Source organism: Alosa pseudoharengus, unplaced genomic scaffold, assembly GCF_046254945.1.
Source record: "Alosa pseudoharengus isolate Yale_2024_CS ecotype anadromous, Long Island Sound unplaced genomic scaffold, YU_APseudo_1.1 YU_APseudo_1.1_scf_21, whole genome shotgun sequence".
NCBI lineage: Eukaryota > Metazoa > Chordata > Actinopteri > Clupeiformes > Clupeidae > Alosa > Alosa pseudoharengus.
In genome coordinates this window covers 31,379,644-31,385,643 of record NW_027468674.1, presented here as the reverse complement: position 1 = coordinate 31,385,643, position 6,000 = coordinate 31,379,644, and positions in this window count along the sequence as shown.

The following is a 6,000-nucleotide window of genomic DNA, read 5'->3' as shown; positions in this document are numbered from 1 at the left end:
CGATATGTCCCATTACAACCCATTGATTTGATTCGTGTTCTTGCCGTCCACTAGGCTATTTTGCTGTGGCGCGAACAAAACGTGACGTCACTTGCAAGGGGTGAATAGGGAGGGAAAGTAATCTCATCGCCATCTAGTGGTTGCGTTCCTAGAGTTTAGCGGAAGGGATGGGATTTTTTTTAAGAAAAAATATATCTCGGTGCACATTGGGATCTTAATTTAATGCCTTCCATATGTTAGGCACTGGGGTCACCTCTATTGCTTCAAGTGGTCATACCTTATTTTTAGGATCAGTTGAATTGTTTTGAGTTTTTGTCGTAACATGGTGATAACAAACTACAGTTGCATGTGACGTCACAGGTTTGGGCGCTTAATCTCTAACTGATCAATACGGCAATTTGCTTAACTGGCTTACATATTTTTGTAATAACGGAAGGTGATGTAAACCGCGTGGTGATCACCTTTATGTCTGGATAACTGGTGTTATGCTTCTATTCACATGAAGAGCTGGCAGTAAGTGTTAAGTGGCAATGCTAACCAGGCTAATAAACAAACCATGCTACGCGAGTAACGTCGAAGGGTAATGTCACGTGGCTTTTTTGTAGTTCGTTTATGAAACAAAAGGAGCAATTTCGATTTTTTTAAATAAGGCAAAATAGGGTCTGACATTTTCACAGTTAGAAGATTATTACTGTATAGAAACTGAAAAATATTTTTGGTGGATAAGATCGCTGATTTGGCTTCACAGTATTTTTTTTAAAATAGGTCTATGGGACTTAAAGGAACACGCCACCCAAAATCAGTAGTGATATATGTTCTTACCGTAACTTTCACGAGTTGAGTCGTACCTCTCCCGCGTCGGTAGGTGCACTCAAACGCTCTGTCGCGCGGCGCGAATGTGTTAGCATGTTGCTATGCTAGCGGGCTCTGCCGTGGCCGTAGAGAGAGGCACATAGCAGTATTCAAACACCTCCAGGTTTTAAAACAGTCTCCAAATAAAACGCACATCGGCCTGTTGCCTATTCTGCCAGCTTGTGACAATATATCGTCCAAAATGCTTGATTGCATTGCATTCTCCACATTTTTAGCTACATTTTCATGTACCACATCAGCATTTTTGTTCAGTGAATCTTTTGTAAATTGCTTTACAATTACCGTCGGGCCTATAGGCCTATTGCCTGGCTTGCCTCAGCTTCGGTCACGTCCTTTTACAATTTTATCATTGTAATAAAAATTTTTATTTGCAATTTGCCACATAATTTCAGCATGCTCCTGGCCTACTAATTAATGCCTATTGTACTTTATTTTTTGCAAAAAGAAAGAAATCCTTGATAAAATAACAGTCATTCACATTATAGGCTACTTTACACACTGTTATGTCAGGTTGACTGACAAGCCTGTTCTGAAGACTCCCATTCATTTTGACTGCACGAGCGCGTCTTTTTCAGACAGACATCGCAATTCATTTTATAGCAGGCCATCGGACAAATATGACGCCTCGATATTAAAGAAACTCCGACTCCATTCATTCTGAAAGTCCACCGCACAACAATGCAACATGCATGTTCACATTTTTAGTAACAACCGCCAAACTTGCTTGCTTGCCTTACACATCTAAGTTTTCCGACTATTTTTCTTACCTTCTTTTTCCGCTGTGGATGTTAGTGAGTTTGTAGAAGTTTTAGCTCTTACGTTCTGAACATCTCGCACTGCCATCGCCCGATGTCATTTCTTAGTCATATCACTCTCTGTCTCTCTTTTAACCCTTAGAACCCTAAGCTGTTTTTAGGGCATTTTCACTACCTTTATTCATAAGGATTTATTCTGGTCATTGTAAGTGCCACACACATATATTATATATTGTTTTTTTCAGGAGAGTTTAGGCTATTCAGATCTGCCATCATTTCATGTATTAATACTAGCATTGATTTTATTTTGATTTTTAAAGAATTAAAATATAAAAAGTGTATTATAAAAATTCTTATATTTCGACATGTATCTCACCACAGCAAGCTCACAGCTCTACATGCATTTCATGTGTGTGTAGGGCAGACTGTCCTGAATCGGGCAATATAATTGCCATGTTGGAGGGATACTCTGGGGCTGAGCAATTTACAGAAATATTTGCTGTGTGATTTACAGAAATAAATGCCATTTTTTATTTAGTGATGAAAAATGACCTTTCTGCGCTCCATATCTGTGACACGAACTGATCTGACCTGACTTGACCCGAGGTTGCGTGTTAGCCTGCGTGCCTGTGTGTATGCAGTCATAATAATTCTCAACTCTTTACTGCATTGCCATGAACAAAGTAAAGGCAAAAAAGGTGTTTATTTGTTGAAATTGGGATGCAATGTGAGCCTTGAATTGGATGCCATGCAGGAATTTGCTAGGATCGATCTCAAAACCGGAATATGAACATGCTTTGCCATAGAGAAACACATGATAGCATTGGATTATAAACATGCTTTGCCACAAGAACAGACAAAAACGTGGGGTAAGTCCAGCTATATGAAGTTATTATTTTGCTGTCACTTCGTCTGTTTTATAACCCAGAAGGATGTACTTGGTATCAAATGATAGCTCTGAGTCTCCTCTTTCATCTGACATGCGTGGCATATCTATGCGATCACGGGTCCGCGAGTAATTCAAACGAGAGTAATGAGTGTGCAGCGTTGGTTTGTGTACATGACGTTATTATTTTGCAGTCACTTCGTCTGGTTTTATAAGCCAGAAGGATCGATAAACATGGTACCAATGGATAGCCCTGTGCCTCCTCTTTCATCTGACATGCTTGCCATATCGATGCGATCACGGGTTCGCGAGTAATTCAAACTAGAGTAATGTGTGTGCAGGTGAATGCAGAGAAGTATAGACTGTAAATATGATGCAATTTGATTTAATTTCATGATTTTTTTTAATTTTCATACTTGATCGTACAGACAAGTGTGTAGTCTCGTTGGAAAGCCCCACTTCTGCTCTGCAATGTAACAGAGAAGAAAGGGTGTGTTTTTTGACGCACTTTGCGTCAATCGGGTTCTAAGGGTTAAATGCCTATTCCCTGAATGGTAGGCTACAATTATGTGTTTTATATATAGGCTAATATCTAAACAAAATAACCCAGGCAGTCTCATCTAGGATATAACACAGGTTGAAGTTGGTTCTATTTAGGGAGGTGAACATCTGTAGATGACTCAGAAATGACATCGGAAGACAAGGAGTGAATATGGCAAGAGGCAAGCCGAAGTCTGCTGACAAGGGCCCGACGGTAATTGTAAAGCAATTTACAAAAGATTCACTGAACAAAAATGCTGATGTGGTACATGAAAATGTAGCTAAAAATGTGGAGAATGCAATGCAATCAAGCATTTTGGACGATATATTGTCACAAGCTGGCAGAATAGGCAACAGGCCGATGTGCGTTTTATTTGGAGACTGTTTTGCGCGACAGAGACTGAGTTTGCTGCTGATATTCTGGGGATAGGCCTAGCCAATGTACGACTTTTGCCTTTTAATATATTTGCTGCATTAGATCAGTCTTTCTAGAACAGGCAAGGGCTTTCTAGCCTCACGTCAGCAGCGCTGCATCACCCATATAGCCTACATTAAAACAACCAGCGGATGGTGGGCAGGTGCAGTTTTGAAAATTGGTCAACAAACTTTGGTGCTGATGGATGGCTGATGGATGTTAAGTTTTGCTATGCAGTTATGGTTGAAATAATAGCCCATCAGCGCATCTCTAGTGTGTGTGCCTCTCTCGCTCAGAGGGGAGGGAGAGGCTGAGGGTCGATCCAGCATGGATTCTAAACTCTGTGGTGGATAGGATCGATCTACAATTAGGTGTTAATAATATTACCACGCTAGGTCGAAGTACTCCCAAGTGCTATTGCGCCACACATTGTAGTTCTCATGTTTATTCGCTTGGAAAATCGTCACGTTTCATGTTGTGTGCCCTAACATTTTTCATCAACTACTCGTGCAACTGTATTTAAGTAGGTAAAACCTGGAGGTGTTTGAATACTGCTATGTGCCTCTCTCTACGGCCACGGCAGAGCCCGCTAGCATAGCAACATGCTAACACTTTCGCGCCGCGCGACAGAGCGTTTGAGCACCTACCGACGCGGGAGAGGTACGACTCAACTCGTGAAAGTTACGGTAAGAACATATATCACTACTGATTTTGGGTGGCGTGTTCCTTTAACATTGGAGCTGCTCTTCGATAGGAACGCAACCACTTGGGGCGCTGGTTTTCACTTTCCCTCCCTATAGCCTAGAAATCTAGACGTGCCCCTAGCGGCAGCAAATTACATTTGCTACCAGGGCTAGTCTAGCAACTCTCCATTGACTTGTGAGCTCTAGAAATCGAAACTAAATCTGGTATTGAAATCGTGTATAGAGTTGTTTGTTGGGCTTAACATAATGATTGATGGCAGAGTTGCAACGGTTTGCTTTGAATTCCCTGCTACTTGAAAACAAATATCCTATTGCGTCCTATTGCGTGCAGAGGGAATTTGAAAGACAACTGATTATCCCGACCCTCGGACTGAGCACTGCGAACAGTGAGTGCCCAGACCCTACATTATAATGTGGGTCTGGCTCGCCAGGCTAACTAGGCTATGCTGCACTGCTGGTATGGCATTTCAGGAGATCGTGCTAGCGCCTATAGTCTGAGTCGCCATTTGAGAACCAATTAGCTCTAGTTTGGAAACGAACTCTACGATAAACATTACATATCACAAATGGCCCAAACATCACATATAAAACTTCATTATGCACTTGCATATTACTGTTGTGATTTCGAAATTATTCTCATATGCTCACTGGGTTCAATAGCTTTTACTACCAGAGCAACTAGGATACATGCTGATAACAGCATTCACAAACGCACCAAATATAAACGTAATACAAAAGTCTTACTTCAGCAAAACAGTCTAAACATACTATAGTGCTATCAGTTACCCAGTATACAATTTGTAATATTTCATGAGATGTTAACATATTAACCCACCTGATAAAGAATGATATAGTGAGTAGAAGCAACCATCTAACACGTGGATGCAGTCATAGACATAATATACGTGGATGCAGTAGGCAGACGGGCCTGTCTCACGTGAGCGGTATATCACTATTGGCATAGCGCCATCTACAGGTGTGGTGTTAAACAGCACGCAAGGAGATAAAAAAAAAATCTAATCTAATAAAAATTATTAATTTCTAGGCTATTACATGTTGCTCTTCTCATAGCTCAAAGTGGGTCGGTACCCATTTTATAGTCCAGTGGGTGTGGCTCTTCCCCAATGAAATGTCAGTGAAACTACGGGTAAGCCAAAGCTGTAGGGTTCTGTGATCAGAATTGAATGTGAATTTAATGTGTTAATGTGTCTCACATTGTAGCATAATATAGCCTACCACAGAAGTCTGAAAAGCAAAAAATGTCCCTCATTATGGCAATCCACCCTAGGCCTATCAATTTTGTAAGGCACTTCCTTGGCCTTGAATGGAGAGATAATACCTTTTAAAAAGAGTGTGTACATCGCAGTCGTTAATTCATGCACAAGAACTTTGCTCATATAGGCCGACTCTGCACTTTGTCCAGCATATAAATTGGGGCCCCTAGGACACAAGTGCTAACCTTGAGCGCTAACCACATTCAAGTAAGTATTGTGCGCATGTAACTGTGTGCAGAAACCTAAGTGAAACTATTTGTGCATTACAATTAATACAGCATTCATTATTAAGTAGCTACTTACACCAATTGCATCCTGAACTTCATACAATGCATTCTGGCATTGTGTGAAGCCCAGCATGCATTGCGTTAAGCCAGTCCTGTCAGCAGATATTTGGAGAAAGCACCCATTTGGCTATGGTCATGCCGAATGGACGAAAAAAATCTCATTCAGAGAATGCTAATGACCAGGTGGCAATCTACACATCCCCAGTTATCATGAAGCAGACGTGGTCTCAATATTCAGTATGTGGATCCTGGTTTAGTCCTTTCTG